The sequence below is a fragment of the Balaenoptera physalus genome (assembly GCF_965194825.1).
Source record: "Balaenoptera physalus genome assembly, chromosome: 5".
Taxonomy (NCBI): domain Eukaryota; kingdom Metazoa; phylum Chordata; class Mammalia; order Artiodactyla; family Balaenopteridae; genus Balaenoptera; species Balaenoptera physalus.
The window spans coordinates 78,471,278-78,498,660 of NC_138884.1; the positions used below are offsets into that span (position 1 = coordinate 78,471,278).

Here is a 27,383-nt window from a genome sequence, read left to right on the forward strand (position 1 = left end):
TGAGGACACAGGGAGGGGGAAGGGTAAGCTGGGACTAAGTGAGAGAGTGACATGGACACATATACACTACCAAATGTAAAATAAATAGCTAGTGGGAAGCAGCCACATAGCAAAGGGAGATCAGCTAGGTGCTTTGTGTCCACCTAGAGGGGTGGGATAGGGAGTGTGGGAGGGAGACGCAAGAGGGAGGGGATATGGGGATGTATGTATATGTATAGCTGATTCACTTTGTTATACAGCAGAAACTAACACACCATTGTAAAGCAGTTATACTCCAATAAAGATGTTAAAAAAAAAAAGTTTCATGTGGTAAGAAAAGGATTGTCTAATGAGAACCTACTGTATAGCTTAGGGAACTCAGTGCTCTGTGCTGACCTAAATGGGAAGGAAATCCAAAAAAGAGGGAATATATGTATACATATAGCTGATTTACTTTGCTCTACAGTAGAAACTAACACAACATTGTAAAGCAGCTATACTCCAATAAAAATTAATTAAAAAAAAAAAAAGGATTGTCGTGACAGAAAGGCCAGCAATGGTTCCTTTAGAAATTTCCTAGGAGCGTGAATTGCCTGAATGGTGGGATTTACAACCATCACGGCCATGATAGTTGGGGGCTCAGCCTTAGCCTTACAGGCTCTAAAAACCAATGTTGTTAACATTCAAAGAATCCACACATTTCTTAGGACTGGGCTTACATTACCTAAACTCATAGTAATGATGTAAGAACCATAAAGACGATTTATTAGTTTATAATGAGAACTATAATCATCATAAGAATTGGAATGTATGGGACTTCCCTGGTGGCGCAGTGGTTAAGAATCCACCTGCCAATGCAGTGGACACTGGTTCGAGCCCTGGTCCGGGAAGATCCCACATGCTGCAGAGCAACTAAGCCCGTGTGCCACAACTACTGAGCCTGCACTGTAGAGCCCACGAGCCACAACTACTGAGCCCACATGCCACAACTACTGAAGTCCACGCGCCTAGACCCCATGCTCCACAGCAAGAGCAGCCACCACAATGAGAAGCCCGCACACCGCAAGGAAGAGTAGTTGCTCGCCGCAACTAGAGAAAGCCCACATGAAGCAACGAAGACCCAATGCAGCCAAAAATAAAATAAATTTATTTTAAAAAAAAGAATTGGAACATATTAGTCTGTATAATCATGCATCCCTGCAGGTAGACCCTCATAAGAAGCTATGTCAATAAGAAGGTTACTTGCTGAACAGGGATTGGAGACACATTACAACATAATGATTAAGACTCAGACAGACTTGACTTCAGATCCTGAGTCTGCCAGTGACTAGCTCTGTGACCTTGTGCAAGTTACTTAAGCTCTGAACGCCTTAATTTCCTCATTTTTAAAATGGGGATAATAATGGTTCATACCTGTAGAAGATGTCTTTTGTGATATCTTCACAGGTCACACTGGCTCACTTCCTCTAAGAATAACCACCTTCCCTCCCTCCCTCCTTCCATAAATGTGGGCCTCTCGTATCTATGTTTTACAGTATGATCTTGTACCACTGTTCATAGGGAAATGAATGAAGGGGACTCCTCATTTAGGTGTGGCTAATCAGATTTTGTCTCTCGGGAACTTGCAATTTAGACCCAGAGATTCTATCCAGTCTGGTCTATTTTCTTGAACGAAGTAATGTAAACTTGGGACCGCAGGCTTCCTATCCATGTGCTGCCAGAGCTAGTTGAGGCTGGCCTGCAGAGAAAGGGAGAGGGGAATAAAGCAGACTTGCCAAGAAAAGAAGAAACTAGGGCCATAGACACCAGAGAGAGAGCCTGGGGCAGTGCCTGCCGGCTCCCTGTTCCAGGTCCTTCAGAGGTTCAGTGGCTTTACCTTTTATGGAGACATCCCTGTGTTCTGTCATAAAGCTCCTCTTCTTGCTTAAGCTAGTTAGGGTTGTTTCTGCCATTTGCAACAAAAGGACCTTGACCAGTAAAGCACTACGTCGTGTTTTTAAGATGTCAGTAGGTTAAGACGTGTAGAGGCTTCCCTGGTGTTCCAGTGGTTAATACTCCGTGCTTCTAATGGTTGGAGGGAGGGGCCTGTCCCTGGTTGAGGAAGTTCTGCATGCCGCACTGCACGGCCAAAAAAAAAACCACGTAGGGCACCCATAATAATAGTGTTCCTGCCACTGGGATTGACAAATTGATTCCTTCAATCATGGCATCCGCCCTCCATAAGGGCGTGGATGAAGGTGGCTTCAGTTTTCTGTGACTCTCCTATTTCTCTGCCTTCATGGATAACCATCCCCATTCTGATGGACTCTTGTCTTTTTTTTTAGATATGATGGCATATTTTATCCTTTTCAGACAAGTCTGGTAGGGTTGGGAGCCATTCTCTTTATGGTGACTTTGGATTTCTCCTCTCTGATTCATGATGTGTTGGTTTTCCAATGAATTTCAAGAGGACCTTTAGACTCCCCTCATCTCCAAATTCCTTAAGGACACTTCAATGCCGTCTCCAAACACTGACAATAGTTTGTGGCCCACTTGACTTGTCTGTTGATGGGTACTGAATAAGCTGAGAGGTCCTAACCACTCTGTTGGCTGTCTCATTTTCTCCCTGTTCAGATTCATTTGCAGGTTTCTTAGGGCAGTTCATAGGGGCTGCAGCCAGGCTTCTCTAGCTCAGTTGTTCTCAATGCCTTCGTGATTAAATACTCCTCTCTTGATTTCTCTGTTAACCTTCTTGGACCCTGCTCTTCTGAGACCTTTCTCTGTGATGTACGCAAGGGCAAGGAAGGAATCTGGGGAATAGCATATAAACCAATTTGATCAAAGATTAGAGAATAGTGGGAGATGGTGCTAGAAAAATACATTGGGGTCTGTAATGGGATTGCGATTAGAAACAACAGCCTGGATTCTCTGAGGTTGGCAGAATCTCCATGTTAGGAAAGGAATGAACTTGAAGGCCAGGTGCTTTCTCTCTGGCCTTCACTTGACAATGACTGCTGACTCCCTTATGCTGATGGGGGGAAGAGCTCTCCCATTAGCACTGCCACTTCAGACTTGCTACTGCCACCATTTTTACTGCTTTTGCTGAAAATTCTTCAGTCACAATTTCTCCAGTGTGAAGGACACTTTTGATGTCAGTACCATTTGGAGGCCAGAACAAACTGTTTTCTTACTTGCATGAAAATTACCAGGCTGACATCGTACAGACTGAAAATGTTCACATAACAGGACTTCTATAAATAGATCCAAAATACTAAATTGCGTGGAGTGAGATTTCACCACAGCCATCAGATATCTACATATGGTTTGTAAAACTCGTCTTATGGAAAATGTGACCTGCTAAAATACTGGCCCATGGAAAGTTGAGGATTTTCTTGAAGGGAAAATACCCACACAGATAAGATTTACATTGCTTCATTGATTGAGTGAAACATCATAATTCCCTAAAGGTAAGATGTCTCTTTGAAGGACAATTTAGAATATTGTTTGGTTATTATGGACTTTTTCTGTGTTAAAAGAGTAATTTACTGAAATAAGATTTTTTTTTTCAGTAGATTTGTAAAAATATTTGCTATGTTGGTACTTTTATTATATGTAGAAGATAAGCACTTTCTGTTGTGGTAAACATCCTGAAAAAATGACAAATCAATTACATATTGTTTTGCTGCTTGAATTTGAGCCTCTGCTTCTCTGTTATCATATTACCAGTGTGGCTACTATATTACTAATCTGCTTGTCCTTTATATAATTAATAATTAATATATTCTATGTCAGTTGTTAATACACTAACATTCAGGCCAAATTAATACTTACAGAAAAGTAGGAAAACATGAATACTTTTACTTGGATACTTCAAACAAAAAAAAAGACACTAGTCAATAGATGACTAAATATCAAGATAATTGTGGCAAAGCTATTTTTAAATGTTTCAGTATGATTGACCAAATTCCCTGTTTCATTTTGCTATCGATGACCTCATAGGAATATGTATTCATCAACCTTTGTATTTTTATTATTATTTCAATTGGCCAGCAGGATTACTATATCTGTGGATCTTTATGTGGCTTTTGCAGTATCTAGGAACCACCTGGAAAATAGGGAAGTAAAGCTAAATTTAGAAGATAAAGCTTGGAAAAGATAATGGAATAGGGCCTGAACCGAGGCTATGGTTCCACAGAACCCACCTTTTTCATATCTTTCTGCCTCCTCTTTTCCCCTCACTCTTTCCTGAGAGTTTACCTGATAGTACATTTCATTCTTTTTTTTTTTTTTAAATCAGGCAATGCTTCCAGCTATAGCAAATTGTGGTATGTGTACCAAAACCTTCTCTCTTTACCTTGGAAAAAGCAATCAGCTTTAATTTTGAATCAGATTTAAAGGCAGAACAGAGGGGGGAAAAAAAGTTTTTTTCTGGAATCCATTATGGAATCCAAAGTGCTGCCCATTAGGTTTTTCCTGAACTTTTGATGTACTAAGTTACAATAGTGAAAAACAGTTGAACTTTCCCAAGAAAATGACGATGTAATTGGTAAAAGTGGGCCCCACTGGATGCAACCAAAAGAAATATCCTTCTTTTTCCTGAATGCTGGCAAAAAATGATATTGCAAAAACTTAAGAAAAAGTGATTATTGTCTTAAATGCTGGCAAGAGAATTCTTCTTAGGGAGAATTTCAAACTGTCTTTGTTTTGGAAGAATGCCTCAGTAAGTGAGATCCTGCGGTCTTGGTCATCAGCTGGAGACAAAGCTTTAGAGTGGAGTCAAAACTGCTTTGTTCGGGAATTTGCTCGTTAGGAGGAGAGAAATTCTTGGCTACTGAGAGAATGTCGAGAAGATAGGGGAGGGAAAACGGCTGGTTAAGAGGGTGAATATGACCCAGGGATCATGGCAGAGGGCTATGAAAAACCACTGGTGGTAGGTGGCTGAAAGGAGTCTAAACAAGCGAGTATAATAAAATAGTACTTTGAACTGTTTGCAAGGCTGTGCCTGATGGGACTGCTCCCATCAACTCCCAGGTCTCCTGTGAAATCTACCACTCTCACAATGTTTCCATACTCCGTTTGTTTTCTTGATAGTGGAAGAGCTCAAAAGTGAGTCTTCCAGGTGTTAGAATGAGCCTGGAGGCAAAAGTGGTAACACAATCCTCCATCCCATACCCCTGCCCTGGTAATTCACAATGTCCTTGGGAAGACTTTTGGATGAAGAAAAGGTTTTCAGGCTGATTTTCTAAGTCTTTAGGAGCCAGGTGTCTCCAGCTGACATCTTGGTTTTATGGGAGGGACTGTATTTGTTTCCTTAGTATAGGTTTGGGAGATAAAATACAGGATGCCCAGTTAAATTTGAATTTTAGATAAACAGGGAGGGCTTTTTTTAGTGTAAGTATGTACCAAACATTGCATTGGGTATATTTCTGTAGCAATGAGTACTCTCACAAGGGCTTCCACAGATACCCAAGTCAGTCACCTTGCTGAATTTGGGGCTCATTCCCAGTACAACACAATACTACCTCTTGGGGAAGAGTCTAGGGTCTGAGCCAAGGCTATGGTCCCATAGAACACACTTATTCGTTTCTTTCTGCCCCTCTTTCCTCCTCACTCTTACATTTCTCCTACAGTTCCTTCCCATGATTTGTAAACTCAACTGGGGCTGCAGCAAGGGAAGAAATTGATAGGCAGCCCATGGTTAAGTCTCCTCCTCCATAAAGGGAAGATAATAATGCCTACTTATGGGGTTGTTATGAAATTCAATCTGTTAATACAGTAAGTCCCCTACATACAAACGAGTTCCGTTCTCAGGGTGCCTTTGTAAGCCCAATTTGTTCATAAGTCCAACAAAGTTAGCCTAGGTACCCAACTAACACAACTGGCTATATAGTACTGTACTGTAATAGGTTTATAATATTTTTCATACAAATAATACATAAAAAATAAACAAACACAAAAAATAAAGAAAACGGGGGACTTCCCTGGCAGTCCAGTGGTTAAGAATCCACCCTTCCAATGCAGGGGGAGCGGGTCCGATCCCTGGTCGAGGAACGAGATCCCACATGCCGGGCGGTGCGACCAAAAAATTTAAAAAGATATAAAGAAAACATTTTTAATCTTACACTACAGTACCTTGAAAAGTACAGTAGTACAGTACAATACTTGGCATACAGGGACTGGCATCGAGTGAAGAGGCAAGAAGAATTATTGACTGGAGGAGGGAGAGGAGGCGGGAGATAGTAGAGCTGAAGGATCGTCAGCAATAGGAGATGGAGGGCAAGCTGCAACTTCACTCACGCCTGACGTTGATGGCACAGGTTCTGGTTCCTTGCTGGATTCATTCTATCTACCCTCTTGAAAAAACAATCCTGTGATGTCTGGGTAGTAGCTCTTTTTTTCTCGTCATAGATGACACGGTAGCACTGGATTGCATTCTGAACGGCTGCTGCAGCCTTCCTGTACCGTTCTACGTTTGGGTCCTGTGCCTCAAAAACTAACAGTGCCTCCTCAAATAAAGAAAATCCCCTTGCCATTTCCTGAGTTGTGAATCTCTTTGTTGCTTCAGTTACTTCTTTCTCTTGTCTCTCTTCGTCCATTCTCTGGGCCTCCACTTCCATCAAGTCTTCATCAGTAAGCTCCTCGTGTTGCACAGCAAGGAGTTTAATGAAGTCGTCCTCTTGCAGATCTAGCTTGAAATAAAGATACTGTACTACTGTACTCTCTACAGTACTGTACAGTAAAGTACACAAAAGCACAACCAGTTGTAGAGGATGCATGCACGTGACAATGTACGCCAGACACGTGAACTAACTTATGTGATTGGACATGTGGATGCACGTTCGCATCTTTGAAAGTTCGCAACTTGAAGGTTTGTATGTAGGGGACCTATGTACATGAAAGTATTAAGAACATACCGTAGCTAGTGGGAAGCAGCCACATAACACAGGGAGATCAGCTAGGTGCTTTGTGACCACCTGGGGGGTGGGATAGGGAGAGTGGGGCGGAGACGCGGGAGGGAGGAGATATGGGGATGTATGTGTGTGTGTGGCTGATTCACTTTGTTGTACAGCGGAGGCTGGCACACCGTTGTAGAGCAATTGTACTCTAATAAAGATGTTAAAAAAATAAAGCTTAAAAAATAAATAAATAAATAAAGCTTATGGACTTACAATATGAAAATAAATAAATAAATAAATAAATGTTACCTGAACTGTCAAAAAAAAAAAAAGTACATACTGGCTATTACTATTTTACTAGGTAAAATAGTAGTGTTTGACTCTAGGGCCTAGAGTCTAGGGTCTAGAAGCCTTTGACTATTGTAGTCACCATGGCTTTCCCTCATTAATTATTCTCCACACTATAACGAGTGATCTTTTAAAAATGCAAATCTGACCATGTCATGGTTTTGACATAAAGCCCTCAAGGTTTTCTAGGACTTTGAATAAAGACCTACTAGGCCCTGAATGCTTTTTCTTTTAAAAACTATTTTGCCAATTTAACACCCTGTCTCTCTTCCTTTCACTTTGTATTTTCTAGGCACACAGATTTTTGAGTGCCATTAAGGTGCCCTACATGATGTGCCTTCTGCCTGAAATATTTCCCTTCTCCCCACTCCCACTTCACCATGTCAGTTCATACTCATTTCCCAGTCCTTGTCAAAAGTGAAGCCTTCTCTGACCTCCTAGTCTAGATTACAGGTCACAGTTTAGAGCACCCTGTACTTTTCCTTCATAACCACTAATTATGGTTTCTAACTATATATTTGTATGGTTATTATATCATAAGCTCCATGAGGACAGGGACAAGTCCATCTTGTTAGCCATTGTAGTCCCCAGGTCCAGCATAGTACTGAACACATACTAGGTACTCAACCAAACAATATATTTTTTAATGAATTAAGGTTATATTAGACCAGCAGTCAGCACTATTGCCCATAAGCAGATCTGGCCCACTACCTCTTTTTTTTTTTTTTTAATAAATTTATTTATTTATTTTTGGCTGCGTTAGGTCTTCGTTGCTGCGCACGGGCTTTCTGTAGTTGCAGTGAGCAGGGGCTACTGTTCGTTGCTGTGTGCGGGCGTCTCATTGCAGTGGCTTCTCTTGTTGCGGAGCACAGGCTCTAGGCACGTGGGCTTCAGTTGTGGCACATGCGCTCAGTAGTTGTGGCACATGGGCTCAGTAGTTGTGGCACATGGGCTTAGTTGCTCCGCGGAATGTGGGATCTTCCCGGACCAGGGCTCGAACCTGTGTTCCCTGCATTGGCAGGTGGATTCCTAACCACTGTGCCACCAGGGAAGTCCCCCTCTACCTCTTTTTACATGGCTTGCAAGCCAAGAATGGTTTTTATACTTTTAAATGATTAGGACAAAATAAAAAGAAGAATGATATATCTTGACACATGAAAATTAAATAAAATTCCATTTCAGTGTCCATAAATAAAGTTTTATTGAAACATAGCTCTGCATACTCGTTTATGTATTCTCTATGGCCACTTTTGTGCTACAGCAAGAGTTGAGTAGTTGTGACAGAGCCCATAGGGCCGCAAAGCCAAAAATATTTATTATCTGGTCCTTTACAGAAAAACTTAGCTGACCCTTTTAAACAATAGTAATTCTGGGCTCTGGGGCACTTTGTGTTCAAAAGCACCTGCAGGTGGCTTTTCTCAATTGTTAACAGTTTGCTTCTGTTGCTGAAACAAGTGATCTATTTATTTTGCTTAGTTGGAAGGATTAATTAAGGAGACTTTCCTTTGTCCTTTGTTTTTCTGCTTTTCTATCAACAGACAGAAGCCCCCAAAGGCGGTCAGTCATATGGTAAACTCCTTTTGCCAGTGGTACGATGGCGTAACTATTTTTCCCCCCCAATCAGATTTCCCAGTTTTTCAGATAATTCACGAATTCCTTTCCCAAATGAGATAATGAGTTGATAGGTGGTAACAATGAATTTAAATAGAGTGCCTACATTTTCCCATCAACTTTCCTTCAACTCATAAACTGGGAATGGATTAAAAAATGTTTTCTGTTTTCTTATAAATGGACTATATCCCTTTCCGGTTACAAATTCATACTTACCAGAGCAACACTTTAAAATACACATTAAAATCTAACAAGGTTTTAAGATAGTTTCAAAGTGATTTCACCATAGTACTGGATAACTGTCCCAAGAGGGACAGATGAACTGTTCATTCCTTTAAATAATTTAATTTAAAAATCTAATCTGAAAAGTAACCACTGTTTATGCTCTTGGCTGCTGAATTTAAAGATATTTTTAGTGACAGAGTAGACAAAGAGGATTGTAGTGAATATAGGTGTTTTTTTTTTTGTCGCACCAGGCAGCTTTTGGGATCTTAGTTCCCTGACCAGGGATGGAACCTGGGCCCTGGCAGTGAAAGCAAGGAGTCCTAACCACTGGACTGCCAGGGAATTCCCTAGGTGTCTTTCTTTATATCATGCCTTTTACTTCTGAGAAGTTTTTTGTGATCGGAAATAGATCTCATTTGAATACTACTCTAAAAATTCTCTCAGAGTAAATCACTTATAAAGTCAGTATTTAATCCTTGATTTATCTCTTCTTTAAATTCATATTTTCATACAATGGATCTATTTAGAATGGAAGTCCCCTTGTAATGATAAAAGGAAAGAAAAATGACAGAATACTAACATACCAGCAGTAAAATATTTTAGATAAAGTTAAGATCTTATTGATAAAAGTATCACAATTATGAAGCTCCTAAATGATTAAAATAGGTATAGAATTTGAATGCAAAATAAATATAATATTTTATTAATGGAAGATGATCTAATATACATTATCATATATTCCGTGAAACAACAAATCAATTATTTGACCCAGTTTAGAAGGTGGTATTTCTAGACCTTTACCGTGGCATCAGATTTCTTCTACAAGTTGCTTAGCCATTATGAGCCATCCCATCATAAAGAATTTATATCTGATTGGGTTGCATGATTTAAAAAAGCACTTTTATATATAAATAAATAAATATATTTAAATATATATATGTGAATTACTCTAACACAAACATTTCTCCATGTGCTATAGTAGGCTCATATTAGCATTACAATAACTGTGACGCAGGATAGATACTATGATATTCATTGATGGTTATTGGGCACTTAACCTAAATTTTTGGAAGCTCAGAAAATATGTTATATGGGTAAAAAATTTTTTAAAAGAGCACTTGAATTTTTATTGTTTGACTCATTGACAAACAAGGGGGAACTTTCTAAGGACTAAACAATGGTTCTTAAAGAGTTGTAAGTTTCCCAAAAGGAAAGGAGGGAAACTCTGTAAGATATGGTAGATGCAAAAGGGAATTCAGGAAGCATTTTGCAAGGGCCTCCAGTAACAATGGGAGTTTCTCTACAAATATCCTGGCAGGAAGCTAGCAAGTCAATTAGTGATGATGCTCTAACATTTACTCATGGGTAGAGTGGAAATTAACAAAAAGTCAAATAGTTTCTCCTCCAGTCCATAAACATTATGGAGGGAAAAAAATCTTAGGAATATTTTCATTTCTAAGCCATCTTTTAAAATAGATGAAAAAGAGCATCAGATCAAGTACTGTGAAATGCAGCGAGTATTCTGGACCCAACTGGATGTTTGTACAAGTTCTTTTTATTTATTTATTTATTTGGTTTCATCGGGTCTTAGTTGCGGCACTTGGGCTCCTTAGTTGGGGCATGGGAACTGTTAGTTGCGACATGCATGTGGGATCAAGTTCCCTGACCAGGGATTGAACCTGGGCCCTCTGCATTGGGAGTGCAGAGTCTTATCCACTGCGCCACCAGGGAAGTCCCCTGTACAAGTTCTTTATAATGTCAAATTTATTCAGAGGACTTTCATTCTGAAGTTATAACCCTCCCAAACAATTTTTGGTTTTCGGATATTCTTGTTTTATCAAACAACCTTCCCAATTTTGGGTTTTAAAATATTCTTATTTTATGAAATAATGGGGAGAATAGATAGCGATTTATTTATATTTATTTTTATACCTTTGCTTCGCAAAATAAAAAAGTTGTTAAACCTATATCAGTTCCCAAAAATTCCTTGCAAATTTTACTGGTCCATGAAATGAAAAAGCCTGGGAACCAGTAATCTAGACTAATTGATGAGATAGATTTACAGTAAAATATTAAGTAATTAGAATATTCCTAGAATAGTGTTCTGGTTAATTAGATTTTCACATTGTAGGTTAACCTTTTTGTCTCATCCTTGCTCAATTTGACATGCATTTATTGAAAGCCTTCAGTTATGTCAGGCATCATTCTAATCAGAATAATATATATATATATATATATATATATATATATATATGGTAGAAAATTAATTAAATTAGGGAAGGGGGTGCAATCAGAGAAAGCGTCACAAAAAAGGTAAAGCTTCTTTTGGGTTTGGATGGACAGATGGAAGCATCCTCCAGGTGAGCATGGAGGGGAAAGCTATTCTACACAAAGGGACCCACATGCCCCAAAGCACTGAGGCTTGAAAGAACAGAATCATTGATATCTAAAGAGCAGCCATTTCAAGTGTCAAATGAAGGAGTGGCCAGAGAATAAATCTGAGAGGAAGCCTGGAGTCAGATTATAAAGTGATTTGTATGTTTTGCTTAGATGCTTGGACTATGTTCAATATGTGCTTGGAGAATCTTCGAAGGGTTTTAAGTAGGAGAGAATTGGAAATCTTTTAAAAAATATATTAGTATCTTTTTTTTTTCTGCCTGAGTAAGTAGAATATACTGAACATAATTGAACCTTTTACTGATAACTGAAGATCTTTCAGTGATCTTCTCAATGAACATCAGTTCTCATTTTATAAAGGAACACATTGAAATATAGAAGGTGTAGGACTTCCTCCTCTTTAGAGACCCAGAAAATATTTTTTGAAGTTTTCTTTTTTTTTTTTTTTTTATTAATTTATTTATGGCTGTGTTGGGTCTTCGTTTCTGTGCGAGGGCTTTCTCCAGCTGTGGCAAGCGGGGGCCACTCTTCATCGCGGTGCGCGGGCCTCTCACTATCGCGGCTTCTCTTGTTGCAGAGCACAGGCTCCAGACGCGCAGGCTCAGTAATTGTGGCTCACGGGTCCAGTTGCTCCGCGGCATGTGGGATCTTCCCAGACCAGGGCTCGAACCCGTATTCCCTGCATTAGCAGGCAGACTCTCAACCCCTGCGCCACCAGGGAAGCCCTGAAGTTTTCTTTATAAAACAAATTACTATGAATGTATTTTGTCTTAATTTGTCTCATTCTTGTTAATGCTTGTAAAGGTCTGGGGAAAGATTTTGGTTGACAGCTTTTACTGACTGGATTTTTTCTTAATTTTACTATGGAAAATCACTGATTAATAGATGGTATCCACCTACATGCTGAGTGAGGGGTAAAATTGTGCCAGTTATGGGTAGAATTTGGAGAGTCATATTCATCAATTTACCCCCTATTGTTTACTCAACACATAATAGTTACTATATAAACCTATGGTGAACTGAAAAGAATTTGCAATATACATGGTAACATTTTTTTCTGAGGAAAACTGAATTACTGGCTTAACTGGTAGTTCTTTGATATGGCTTACCTGGTAGTTCTTTGATATGGCTTACCTTTATATATAAACAAAGGGAGAATAAGTGATCATAATGTGTGAAATTTCACCTTTAAAAGAGTTTAACAAAGATCTATATACAAGGATGCTGAAAAGCTTTAGTCATACTGGCACATTGGGGGAATATTTCTTTTTAAAGAATGGGGATCTGGCTTAGAGATGGAAAACAAAGGTAGGAGACATAAAGTCCCTCTGAAGGGAAAAGTGCAAATTGTCAATTTCTCCAGGGTTAGAACTGCAGCTGTGTTCAATAATACTGAACATTCTTAAGAATGACCTGCATATCCATGCTTGCAGATTTCCTAAATTTTTCCTCAATGTGAAATACCAATAGCAGTATTAGTACCAGGAGTCTGGGTGTATGGGCTAAAAAGTAATAAGTAATCCTATTGTGGGCAAGTATGAAATAGAGAAAAAAATAATATAAATTATATTTGTAAGGTGATGATCTCAACGTGGTTGGTTAGGTGTGACAAAGAGAATCTAGAGGTTACTGTAGACAGCCTTCTGGAGTTATGAGCCCAATGTGCTAGTGTAACAAAATAATCTTGGCCTTATAAAGCAAGTGATTTACAAAGAACTTGAAAACATTGCCCAGATCTTGATTTTTTAAAAATACCATGAAGGCCATATAAATATAATCCAGGTATTTCCTTATCTCCTACTAGAAACACCTAAACCACCTACAACGTTTCCCTTTTCTCACTCTTCCATATTTATGGGTATCCCCAGGATATTTCCCCCCTGAACTCACGGAAAAGTCCTATCGACTACCGATGTTTATTCCCCCTTTTCTGGTATAAATCCCTTCCAGGGTACTGCTGAGTGCTGCCACTATCTTGGCATCATTGGTTTCCACTGGGCTCTCACTGCAAGTGCACTAAACATCCTGAGGTCCAAAGTCTCTCGAAGTTCATTGGCAAAGAGGGGCAGAACATTTAACCATTTACCCCTAACATTCACAGATGGGTACCAAAGCACTTGAGTACCCAATTTTAGTAGGTACGACACTTTCGGTTCTTGCAGTTCCCATGGGAAACTGGGGAACTCCTAACGCAGACCACACCAGGCTGCAGCAGAATTCCTCCTCTTTTCATGCGTGAGGTTTCGCGGCAGGGTTAAGCTTCCGGTGCCAGACTGCCCCATTCTCTCAAGAAATAGCCTTCTGGTGCCCGCTTGGGCTCAACCTGGGCTCCCCCCTGGCACAGTTCTAGCAAGGGGGATGGATTTCTTCAACTTTGCAGGCTGGCATGGTGGGTGGGCATCTATTCAATCTTTTCAGAAGAGTAACTTAGCTCTCGTGACAAACCCCGAGATAACAACAGAGGACGTGAACTAAACGGAACTTTTAATGGAAGCGATTTAAAGGGTTTTTTTAAATGAATGCGGGACAAACAAGGACACCTCTAGGTTTGCAGATACTTTTATTAAAGCTCTCTGGAGTAGCGAAATGCCAGTGGGATCGTCAGTAGTAGAGTGGACGGTGAGTGAAAATTTGTTGAGTACATCTCAGAAGTTAATACTAGAACTTCAGGTATTCTAACTCATTCTAACCGCTCCATTCAGTAGACCGAAGGATGAGATTCCGCAGTATCCCAGCTCCAGTTCCCGATATATTACTCATCTGGAGAAGATTTTGAAATTTTCTCTTCTCCTTTTCCGTCTTTCTTCAATACAGGCTGTGAGTTTGTCTACCACCCCTACCAATATTTAAAGGGAAAGGCGCTTAGAACAAGGCAAAGTAGGGGGGGAGGACTTTGCGGCTGTTTCTGAAACCCGTAAAGAGAGAGAGCGATAATGGGTAAGGGGCGTGCAGACTAACTCCTTCCTTGCCCAATCAGGTGCACAGGAAGATGTCCTTTTACCAATAAAAATAAAGTTCGCTTTCCGGAGGCGGGAGGGTGAGCCTTGACTGCCAGTTCTCCAAAGCAACGATAGAGTAGAAGACGGAGAATGATTAGAGGTAGGACCAACCCAGGAAAGGGGGCGGGGTGAAGGTGGGGGATAACTCTGAGCGGCGGCTGGACTGGCGAGTGGGATGCGAGAACTGCTGTTCCTGTAGTAGTGTTTCTCACCAATCAGGAAGGCTAGGGAGTGGGCGGGGCGGGGAAGAGGTGGGAAGAGCTCGCAGCACCGCCGGGCGCCCGTCGGGCTCTGGGGGGAGAGAGAGAGAAATCCGGTAAAAATCAGAGTCGGAGGGAGGTTTAACCACAGATCGGTTCCGATCGGATTATTCCTTAAAGGGGACGCGCCATTGTCAAGAGAACGGAGCCTGGGGCCCGAGGGCGGGGACCGGCGGCGCCTGAGGAGTGAGGCAGCTGCACTTGGACTGGGGACGGGTAGGTGTTGCCTGGGGAAAGGCGCTTCATTTCACTTTCTCTTCCAGCCCCAGGGGCAGGCGCCGGGATGCCCGCCGACTGGCGGCCACAGCCCTGGCGGGAGACGAGGTCGCCGGCCCTCGCTCGCTGCCTTTCTGATGGGAGTCGAGGTGGGGGCGGGCCAGGATGGCTGGCAAGCTGCGCCGCCCGGGCCAAGACTCATAACGGACACTTAGCCGCGGCGCAGCCCCCGCCTCAACCGAAAACCCGCTGGAGCGGCAGCGGGTCCTCGGGGAGCGCCGCGCGCCCCGCTCCCCCGCGCGCCCGGCTCCCCCGCGCGCGCGCTGCTTTCTTGCGCGCCCCCTCTCCCTCGCGCGCCCCATTCCGCTCGCGCGCGCCGCGTCCTCGTGGACTCGCGGGAGCCGCCCCGCGGGGAGGAAGGCGGTGGCGGTGGTGGCGAGGCGGAGGGAGGTCGGCGGTCACTGCTTTACTGCCCCGGCTAGGAAGGCAGGGCTGAGGAGCAAACTTAGCGCGGCAGCTGGCGGCCCCAGGCGAGGAGGACGCTGGGGACCCGCTGAGCGCGCGGAGTCGCCAGCCCGGCCCAGCATTGTCCTGCTTTTCCTTTGCTCTCGTCTCTCCGCCCACTGCTCGCGGTAGTGGGGAGGGGTGCGGACGCGGGCGCCGTGCCCGCGCCGCTCCGCGCCTTCCGCGCACCCCCAGACCCCGAGCTTGCCCAAGCCGGAATCGGCCCCACCGACGCCGCAGCCATCGCCTGCGGGCCGTCGGGGCCAGTGAGTGTCCTTGCAGCTCTCAGTCTCCACACCGGCGCAGGCTCCCTGGGCGCTGAGCTCTTACTTGTAACTTTTCTTTGCCAATTGCTGGAAGTTGTGGCTTCCGGGCGGCAGGTTCTTTGGACAAAACCTCAGTTTCTTGCGTTCTGGAGAGGCTGATTTCTACGGCGAAATGGTTCTTGATCGCTGTCGGTGTTTTCCTCCCATCCCAGTTTCATTTCTCGGCACCTAAAATCGCTTCTCTCGTGGATTTGCATTGTAAGGGAGCATTAACCTCTCTCAGGTCAAGATAATTTGAAAAGAAAAAAAAAAGGGAGCGGTGCTGATGAGGAGCTAGAGCTCTATGTATAGCCGAATGCGCCTTAACCTTTGAACTGTGGAAAGTATTACCTCGACTTTACTGGCGGAGCTTCTTTTGGAAGGAAAAAAAATTGCAAAACGAAACAGAACAAAAAACTCCAGGTTGCTAAGGTCTATAGGATTAGGGAAAAAAACCCACTTTTGATTAAAGTTAGTTTTGTAACTGTTCTGCCCAGCAGATATCTCCGTAAATTTCTGCTACTGAGCCCATAGGCATTATAATTAGTAACAGTAACTTGTACTATCGATAAGACAAATGTAAGTAGTTTTTTTCCATCTTGAGCACTGCTGCTATTCTATACCTGTCAATACTTGCTAAAGAAATTATATTTAGAAACAGTACCTCCTTGTTAGAGACCTTATTTAGAAAAGGAATGTTTTCATGAACATTCATTTTTGACAGTTTCTTCTTGTGCAGCAGTACTTTGTAGAGTACTTGCATGTGCAAGTTACAACCCTATAAACAAAGCTGCGGTGTGTGTGTTATTCTGTAGTCTTTTTTTGGCTACTCATTATCAAAGATAGCATTCCATCCTGTCTTTTCTTCCATTCTGAGTTATTTTGTAAAATTTCTTCTCTAGAGAAGTGAATTTTATTGGAACCTCTGGCCCAGCGGGGTTTTTTTTGTTTGTTTGTTTGTTTTAAAGCAATACTAACAACTTTCCAAAGTGTTCACTGATTATATGAGTGGTGTGCAGCATTATAACATAAGTTCACAGGCTCAGCAATAACAACAGAGAAGCTATACTTGAGAATCTAAAAGCCAATTTCAGGTAATAATATTTGAGAGATACTTGACTCTTCCTATAGAATTTAGGAAGTGTAGACGCACAAACACACGATCTTTTGTAGTAATCTTGATGGTATCAGGCGTTGTTACACCTAATATCCTCCTTCCTCCTCTTCTCTTTGATCCTCTTCTTTGATAAGTATGTCAGGCAGGCCTGCTGGCATAATCTTCTTTTCCATCTCATAATAGAAAGTAGAAGATTAAAACAAGCTTCCAAATTTCTATTTTTGTTTACTTACCAGCTTATTTAAACAATAGAGGAGAGAATTCCTGAACTTTTAAAAGATCGCATATAAAGAAAACACTCAGAAAGAATTATCTTTGAACTATCTAGGCTATGTTTCCTGGAAAACATATTTTTCCTGTGTGCTTTTCACATTGTTTTAAACACATTGTCCTAAATATACACATTGCCAGGGCATTTCTTGAATTGTGAACTGTCCATTGAGATCCCTGGGAACTAGGACTGTCCTCTATTTCTGTGCAGATTCACTGTGTCACCTAGTACTTTTCTAGTGCCAATTAATGTGTTGACTTAGGTCTTTGTGACAGAAAACGATAATATTCTACAGAGGCTGCTTGAGAGGCTTATATATTTATTTTTTTAAGTAAACACCTTTCTGAGCAAGTTACACCAAAGAATAGCAATTGGTTTAGTGTCTGGGGGAAGATACATTAATCTAGGTGCTTTTTGTTCTGTGTACAAAACTGTGATTTAATTGTTTATAATATCTGTTCCACAGACATCTTTTGTGATGGTGATTGCTTCTTGTCCCAATTACTAGAATTAGGTTTAATCTGTTTTAACATCTGTTGAGTACCCATTTATTTGAGGAGTTTTATGGAACGGTAAAGTAGAAATGGATGACAGTCATTGCTCTCAAAGTTGTGGAGTTTAACGGGAAGATGCAAAATTACCATCCATAGGGAAAAGATAATGTGTATCCCATTGCAGTAACAGGTGCAAACTAACAGTGACACCGGATTCATGCCAAATGGTAAAGGAATAGTGGAATGATAGAAGAAACTTAGGTGATGTGGGAAAGTTTTCATCGCTTTATGTAGCAAATTTTATAATATATTTTTTAAAAATTAAAAAAATAAAGTGTGTTTGCTGTGTATGTTCACTACGTGAACTATTTTTAATCTATAAAATACTGGGGGGGGCAGAGCATGTGTTCTGAATTTCACCTGTTGTTACCTCATCAGAGGGGATCATCTATATAACCCAGCTCAGATGTCACCTTGTCCGCAAGCTCTCCTGTTCTCCTGATCCTAAGTGATGGCTCTTCTCTCTTGTTCCTGTCAAGTCCTTCTACAGCACAAGCCATGCTCTGACTTACAGTATAGTTATGTATTTATTCATTAGCTTGTGGATTTTGGTAAAAACCATTAACAAAAGTTGGAGCCTTCCCGCCCCGCCCCGCCCAGTCCCTTTTACTGTTGCCTAAAGTACTTGAGCAGGTTTATTATTATTAGCCCAATAGAGTCTGTAAAACCATAAGCAATAAAAAAGTTCATATTGTTTTGTTTGGGGAAAGAGTGTTATGAGTGTTTAAAGGAAAAACCAGTTTTTTCCTTATCACCAGTTGCACATGCCCATTGTAAAATATTGCTATGAAGGAAATGTATAACTTAGAAACTAAATATCCCCTCTAACATGGCCCCTATCACATTATAACTATTGGTAATGGTTTGACTTTTAATTCCAGGGTTTTTTTTTCCCCTTTCTTTTTTTTTTATTACCTTCAGATAGGAGTGCCTTAAACTATCATACTTGAAAAATTTTAATGAGTAACTTATGTTTACTGGGAATGGAGAAAGGTAATCAATTTTTATACACTTATTTATTTTTTATTTTATATAATAAAATAAATAATTATTTATTAATTTCTCCAGGCTCAGTTATTATGGTTATTTTACCTGTTCTTGAGAAACAAGGCTCCCATCAGTATTTTTGTGTTCAAAACATAGTCTGTGATTTACAGACTATTAGAATCATAATCATTTCAAAAATGGTCAAAACCTGTGTCCCTGAACATTTTAAGTATCTTTACGCTAAAATGTTTTTGGAGTACATACCGTAAGCCTAATCTCTTCTCATTTCTTGATTCTTCTCGTCTCTAGAGAGCATTAAAAATTGCTCGGAGACTGCCAACTGGCACTGCTCACAGTAGCCCCTGGAGGAATGTAGGAAGATATTTGTTTCTCATCAGTTAACACGCAGAGGTTGTACTCTACCCTTATGTTGCTCATTATGAAAAGGGAGCTACAATTTAGGCTTGATGAAGGAGGTGATAAGATTCTGTTGTTCTGGGTGCTTCTTTAAGCCAGCCCAGGTGGGAAAAAAGGTTTTCCAAAGGCTCCTAAATAGAAAACCCAGCTGCAAGCAGCCAGGGCTAATCAGGTGAGAAATCTCCGTTTATTCAGCAAGTTTTTATTGAAAACTACACCTAATTTGTGCACCATGTAGGCACTGAGAATAGGATGATGAAGTCTGTCTGGGCCACAAGCTATGAGCTCCTCTGAGTAGGATCCTTAAATAGACAGAGTGGTACATGTGGATGAAAAGTAGCGTACATGATGTGTACTTTTAGGTGATTTGTTATTCACCCTTGTTTGTTGTTCTGTATAGCTTCTTTCAAAGTATCCTAACAAACAAACCTGGTATTCCATAGGAGGTGGGTTGGGATCCATGGAACCTGTTAAAGTAAATCTGTGAGCTGTAGAATTTTTTTTTTTTTTTTTTTAATTTCAAGCACTGCTATTCCTGTGAGGCAGAATATTTCAGAAATTCTGCAGATGTTGATGTGTCTTTCCTTATACCCTACAAGGATCGTCCATTGCATAGACCACCGTTATGACACTGTATCTGTATCCTAGTAGGTAATTCACAGTTTACTGATAGAGTAGTAACACGTTCTTTTAAACTCAAAATGCTATGATAAATAGATAGCTTTATCAGGATTTTTTTATGTTATGAAAATAATTGTTTTGAAAAATCACTTGTATTAAAATATAGTGTGAAGTATTTCTAACTTTTACAAAATGGACTACCTCCTTTCCCCGCAAGCCTGTTCTGTTGCTCGATCTTTGAACTTGTGGGGAAAGAATCAGACTGTTGAGAAAGGGGCCTTGTAGAGTTGTCAGTGATGGAGTCAACCAGGCTAGGAAGAATATCTGACCAAGGATACATCCTATGGAGTTTGACCATAATGCAGCAAGTGTGATTTGTTGAGTTTTGAGAAGAGTTAAAAGTTTTAAATAACAGCTTAATTGAGATATAATTTACATACCATACAATTCACCTATTTAAAATGTACAAGTCAATGTTTTATAGTATATTCCGGAGTTGTACACCTCTATCACAACCAATTTTAGAACTTTTTCATCACCCCGTCACCTTCCTTACCTCCCTCCTCAGCCCTAGGCAACTGCTAATCTACATTCCATCTCTACACATTTGCTATTCTGGATCTTTCATATAAATGAAAGATAACATTTTAATAAATGTGCATTCCTGTATAAATCCGTCCCTCTAATGTGCATAAATCCTAGGAGTAGAGAGGGTCTTTTCATGACCCTAGAAGTTTAGAAAGATTTTTTAAAGAGGGAATTTATCTAAATCCTTATTCTACCTACGCCTGGAGACAAATGGAAAAAGAGATTTTTTCCCCCTATAAAAATCATGACTCATTTTGAAAGAAAGAAAGAAAGAAAAAGACTCATTTTGGTGACACTTTTTTATGTTCATTTAATCATTTGGTGACTCTCTACAAGTAATTTGTTTCAAGTTCTGTATACTGGACTTAAATAAAGGACGGTACTTTGAAAGAAGTTGAAAGTACTTGGTAAGTTCTAATCATTGTTGAATATAACTTGATGTTTACCTTATTGGTTCAGAATATATTGCGCAACTTGTCATTTATTTGATCAGAGATAGTGCTGTGTAAGTTGACTGTGATGAACTTGTATTGCCCCTGCACAGTGCTGGAGACCTTGTAGGCACTTAATAAGTGTATATTGGTTGCCTGACCACTATGATTATAGATATTTTCATCAGCTCTCTAGTCCTTATTTTCTGTCTTGTAGTAATAATAGCAACTACATTTATTGAGTGCTTACTAAGTAATAAGTTCTTTATATGTACTATCTTTTAAAGTAAAAGGATGCAATTTAGTTTTGAGAATTTTCTGTATCTCCATTGATTGTAGTTTTACAGGCTTCTGATCATTTCTTTTTTTTTTTTTAAGATTATTTTGAATGACCATTTTTGATCAAACCTGAGACACTTTGATGCCACTGCATTTTTGAACTTTTAGGAAATGTCAACATAAAGTTTTTACCAACTAAATGTCGCTGTTGGGTGGCAGCAGTTGTGAGATACATTTCCATTTTAGAACAACCATACTTCAGAGAGGTTGAAGTGGTGGTGGTGGTGTTTTTTTAAAGGGCATCTGGGAATTGAAGTTTGTTCATTTACTGCAGTGCAGCTTCATTTTTTTAGGTTGTAAAACATTCACAGATACGCCTTGTTGCCTGAATGAATTTCAACATAATATTTCAACTTCTCAGGACTCCTTGTTTTGTTTTGTCCTATTTTGTGTGTTGTTTTTTTTTTTTGGGTGTGTCTCTATTTCCTGGTAACATTCAGATGTGATGTAATTTAGTTCAATACTAAAGAATGCTGGAAAGATAATTTAAATGTGATTTTCAGTTTTCTTCTCCATTAAAAAAATTTAAGATGGATAATGCTGTCTATAATACTAGTAAAAAAAATATTACTTTGGTGGTTCCATTCATGTGTCCTGGGTGTCAGTGAACTCATCACAGTGTATTTGCAGAATCTCCAACCATTAGTCTCCTCAGTCAGCAATATACCGACCACCATATTTTGTTCATTTGTTGGTGAAACCATTCTTTTCTAAAGCATGTCTGGTTTTGGGGGGTAGATTTGCTTATTACTTTATTGTTAACTGTATCTCTTTGTTTGCTCTCATTGCACCCACCTGTAGTAGTTTACTCACCTTTCTGATTTGGTATTTTCCATGTGATATGAGACTAGAACCCATAACCACTTGTTGAATGGTGGATAAAAATGATAGAAGGTTCTGGGTGAGAAACTGAAGAACTTCCTGTGCATGGAGCTTTAGTGCTAGGACCTTGTTGTGTTGGTTTTTACTGCTTAGAAGTAAAAGGTGGTATGACAGGGTGGTATATTTAACTTCCCCTGAATAATGGATCTCTTAAAATTCTGTCATATTAAGTCTAACTCAAGTGGATGGAGAATAATTAAGTGGATGGAAAATAATTCTTTTCTGGATGTCTTGATAGTCTACTTCTTGTGAGAACCCAACCCACAAGCTTGTATACCAGGATACCTGTATGCATTGGTATATTGTTTGTTGCAATTCAGAACCTAATACAATACCATGAGCAGAAATTAGAGGCTTTAAATAACTGTGAGGTTGCATGTAAAATAGCCACATGTGCCTGTTATCTCGGTATTTATATTTAAACAGGATCTTTTGCTAATCTGTTTTCTTTGAGGTAAAATTATCTTTGTAGATGCACTTTTCTGTGTTTATGTTGATGGTAACTTAGGCTGTGTATTGTACTTAATATTACTGGCAATACTGAATCCATCCAGTTTCAGTGAATACTGGTTAAGAGTTTTAGTCATACATTTCTTTATGGTTGTTTCACTTTTTCCTGTTGTAGAACTCATGGAGTCATAATGTTTAAGAGCTGGACTGTCCTTGGGAATGATCTAATACGACTCCTACATTTTGTAGACGAAGATGAGATTGTGACTTGTTTAACCTATGGATAAAAATTGAGTTCTTTTTGATTCTCAATCCCATGTTTTTCCTGTTCTGGCATATGCTTGCCCAAGTAAAATAAATGTAAAAGATAGAGTCTTAGATTATTGTAGTCTCTGTAACAGAGGTCTGCAAAAGTTTTATGTCACACTCCAGCAGCATAAAAAAATGTATCTGCATTCCCAATATGTGTATGTTTTTTGTAAACTATGTACTATAATATTATGTACATAAGAAAACATTAACAAAAATAATGAGATAAAGATGAAAAATATTTTAGAACAATTTAAAATGTATTATTTCCATGTTTTTGATTCCACCTAAAATATTAGTAATTTTAAAAATAAGTATGATTGAATGTCTTCACTTAAAAAAAAACTTTTTATTTTGAAATAATTATAAATTCATGGCAAGTTGCAAAAATAGTACACGGAGTCCTGTGTAACCTTCATTCAGTGTCCCTCAGTTGTAATATCTTATATAACACAACATATTTATAACAACATTAAACCAGGGAACTAACATTGGTACAGTAGTGTTAAGTAGCTATATTCAGATTTCATGTTTTTTAATGCACTCATTCATGTGTATGTGTGTGTATAGTTCTATGCAATTTGATAACATTTCATGTCTGGATTCATTTAACCACCACCACAATCAAGATACAGTACTGTTCCGTCACTGCCAAGAAACTCCCTCACGCAGCTCAAGGTCTCCTCCTTCCCCACCCTCCCCATCCCTATTTACTGGCAACCTGTAATTTGTTCCCCATCCCTATAATTGTGTCATTTTGAGAATGTTACATAAATGGAATCATACTGTATGTAACCTTTTGAGATGGACTTTTCTTCACCCAACCCAATGCCCTAGAGAACCATCCGAGCTGTCGTATGTATCAGTAGTTCATTTCTTTTTAGTGCTGAGTGGGGTTCAGTGTATGGATGTACAACAGTACACAGTTTGCTAACTCTTCACCTGTTGAAGAGCATAGGAGTTGTTTCCAGCTTTTGGCTGTTACAAATAAAGCTACTCTGCACATTTGTTCTTTTTTTATTTTTTATTTTTTATTTATTTATTTTTGGTTGTGTTGGGTCTTCGTTTCTGTGCGAGGGCTTTCTCTAGTTGTGGCAAGCGGGGGCCACTCTTCATCGCGGTGCGCGGGCCTCTCGCTATCACGGCCTCTCTTGTTGCGGAGCACAGGCTCCAGACGCGCAGGCTCAGTAATTGTGGCTCACGGGCCTAGTTGCTCTGCGGCATGTGGGATCTTTCCAGACCAGGGCTCGAACCCGTGTCCCCTGCATTAGCAGGCAGACTCTCAACCACCGTACCACCAGGGAAGCCCTGCACATTTGTATATAGATTTTTGTGTGAACATAAGTTTTCATTTCTCTGGTGTAAGTGCCCAAGAGTGTAATTGCTGGGTTGTATTCTAAGCGTATGTTTAGTTTTACAAGAAATGGCCAGACTGTCTTCCAGACTGGCTATATATTCCCAGCAGCAATCTATGAAAGAGCCAGCTTCTCTACATGCTTGCCAGAATTTGGTTATTTTCACTGTTTTTAAAAAATTTTAGTCATTTTAATAGTTGTGTAGTGATAGCTCATTGTAGTTTCAATTTGCCTTTCCCTAGTGGGCAAATTGTTTCCCTAATGAGCAAATTGGGTTGTTTCTCATTGTTGAGTTTTGAGAGTTCTTTATATATTCTAGATGTAAGTCTTTTGTTAGATATGTGATTGGCACAAATTTTCTACCCATCCACAGCTTGTCTTTTCATCCTCTTAACAGGGATTTTTTACAGAGGCAAGAAAGTTTTAAATTTTCATGTAGTGCATTTAATCATTGTTTTTTCTTTTATGATTGTTCTTTTGGTGTCATGTCTATGGACTGTTCACCTAGTCCTAGGTCTCAAAGACTTTTTTTCCCCCTGTGTTTTCTTCTAAAAGTTTTATAGATTATGTTTTACAAGGTAATCCCATTTTTACCTTACAGTTTTTGATAAAGCACTGGTATTGGTCATACGCAGTTGTCAGCTCTCCCATTTTCTTGTTGCTTGCTTGTATTTTGCTTTATTAATATTATGTTTAATCTCCCTTTCTTTGCAAAAATCTTAAAAATCCATCCATGAGTGATATCATAATTCTACTGAGATCGGCAGATCTGCTTACTTGGGCCCATGCGGGCGGCAGCATGTTGTGATCTGCTGACAGTGAACAGGTGAGGACATCACAGACAACCCCTCCAGGGTGTGAAACTGCTACCTGTCCCGTAGGAGGCTTTTATCTACTGCAATACTGTGTGTGTAGTCAGCGTCGCAAACAGAAACCCTTCTGAATATTTTAAGCTAGAAGAGATTTCATACAAGGTATTAGGTGCTTACAGAATTGTTAGAAGGGCCTAACAGCAGGTTTTAGGGGGTCAATCCAGAGGTAAACTCACCAGGGCAGCTCAGAGGCCACCCTGGGAGCCGTGCTGGAATCCAGACCTCGTGCCACCTCTGCCACTGCTGCATTTGCCTCTAGATACTCAGAAAACTGCAGGACAGACCCCAACTTGCAGCCCTGGATTAGGAAGTCAGATCAAGACACCTCTGCTGCTGGTGCTCCGGGCGCCCCACTTCTCGTCACCCAAGAAGCTGGGGGACGGACTCTGGAATTATGCTGTAGAGAAATCTCATATTTCCACAACTGTGCTTGCCCCCCAAACAACTAAAAAGGCTCCTTTCTAATTGCTCATAGGTAGGCGGGAGGTCAAGTGCGCCAATCTGTGGTGTCCAGCATAGTTCACGTAAATGCCGTAAGACGGAAGCAGCCTGATGCAGGACCAAGAGCAGGTGCTGGTGTCAGTCTGACACATTGAATATTAGTAAACCTCAAATTTCAAATTTAAGATAACACATATATACTATCTTCTAGTATTTTCTTTTTACCTTATTGGCTTGAGAACCCTTCTTTTGAGGCTTGCATTTACTCCACTTTGAACTTAATACATTTTGCATGACTAAGTAGTAGGAACATAGCAGGTCTGGTATGATTTTTTTCCCAAATATTTAAATTTTATTCTTAATGTCTCGCAATTTTTGAAACCATATTTTTCCTTTTTTTAATAAATATATACAAGTATAAAATGTTACTGTTTTGGGGAACACTCATTAAATTCAGTCAACGTTATTCTCTTACTGTCTGGACCTGAGCTTTCCCTCTTACACCTATGTTTTCCCCAGCTCTCCCTGGAGAATTCTGTGAAAGAAATGGATTTTCTCCTAGAACTGTGCTTTGGTATCAGAGGCACTCCAGCCAGCAGCCAGCAGTACTTTGGTTTCTATTTGTTGAAAATAATTAAAGTTTGGTTTGTTTTATTGCATACTTTGAATTTTATTCCTGGGTGTAACAAATTTTGGCATAAAACCAAAAATTGAGACATACAGATATCTTTGCAAAGACTGGTTTTATATGGTCTGTAATGACACTCAATTTAACATACAATAAAATAAGTTACATTAAAAATTTTGAGTATGTGTTCATGTGCATTTTTCTAGTGAGAAGTCTGTAGGTTCATCAGATTCTCAAAACAGAGGCCATGACCCAGGAAAGATTAAAAACGGCTGCTCTAGAGGTATAAGTTCAATCAAGATATTTGCCAAACATTTAACACCAGGGCTTCTGCCGTCAGTCACAGATCCCTTCCCTGATCTCCATCCTGTATCTGTAGACTTTTTTCAGGACATGAAAAGAAAATTATTGTTACCCAAGTGTTTAGGGAAGGGCCAAGGAACATCATAAGAGGTCATTATTAGATGAGAAGAGACACCTGGAAGTCAATTATATCACCCCAGTAATTTTTTTTTTTAAGAAGATATGTTCCCATATGGCTGATGGTTTCCTGAAAAATAATGTGCTATACATGTCAAGACATAGTAAACTGTTGATATTTGCAATCCAGTATATTACATCTTGGGGGATTTATTTGAATGCTTGAAATAGTTATAAAAATAATTTATGTTCAACTCTAGAGCCTAAAATTGTACAAATGGGGAAGGAATCTACAAACTTAAACTCTGTAATTCATTTAAAATAGGTAAGAGATGATTCAGAGATACATAAATGTGTTGGATTTTCACATCCGATATGTCACATTTTCACATAGTTTTAGTTTTGTTTCTTAACTAATGACCTCTCTTCGTATGCCAAAGCCTAAGTGGAATGTAGCATGGTTTGTAGAGATTTTAAAACCTTTTGTTTAAACAAAATCATGCACAGAGATCGCTAATATAAAGTGATGAAAGGAGAGATGGTTTTTGTTGATGTAGGGGGCAAGAAAAGCCTTACTTTTTGTACATTTCCCTTTACCCCCTCCCCTCCCCCCCGACACAAATAGAGTTATGAGGGCTTTAGAAACAGGTGGGCCTAATGTAATCACAAGGGCCTTTAAAAGAAGAAGCAGGAGGCAGCGGAGTCAGAACCAGAGAGATGGCATCATGAAGAGGAATTGACCGGGCGTTGCTGGCACTGAAGATAGAAGGCGGCCGTGAGCCGAGGAATGTGGGCAGCTTCTATAAACCAGTAAAGGCAAGAAAATGGATTCTCCTTAGAGCTTCCAGACAGGAATGCAGCTCTACTGACACTTTGATTTTAGCCCGGTGAGACCTGTTTTGGACTTCTGACTTCCGGAACTGTAAGACATATATTCATTACCACTAAATTTATGGTAATTTGTGATTGCAACAATAGCAAA

The 27,383-nt window shown here is 40.0% G+C and overlaps 1 protein-coding gene and 1 long non-coding RNA gene across 7 annotated transcripts in view; one reads left to right on the forward strand and one right to left on the reverse strand.

Moving 5' to 3' along the window:
• Positions 1 to 27,383, forward strand: part of FRYL (FRY like transcription coactivator) — a 295,730-nt gene that overhangs the window by 35,769 nt on the left and 232,578 nt on the right. For 4 of the 6 annotated variants that reach the window (XM_082462452.1, XM_082462453.1, XM_082462451.1 and 1 more), the window contains exon 1: positions 14,689 to 14,910. The exons of 1 other annotated variant lie outside the window; for it this stretch is intronic. The gene's annotated coding sequence lies outside the window, so the exon portion shown is untranslated. Of the gene's footprint in view, positions 1 to 14,685; positions 14,911 to 27,383 lie in introns of those variants that run through there. One more of the 6 variants, XM_082462454.1, reaches the window with a different exon arrangement.
• On the reverse strand, positions 12,162 to 23,308 carry LOC309661156. The gene is made up of 2 exons (XR_014263873.1): positions 15,745 to 23,308; positions 12,162 to 14,725 (listed from the first exon to the last, which is right to left on the reverse strand). It is a non-coding gene; the product is annotated as an uncharacterized lncRNA (long non-coding RNA).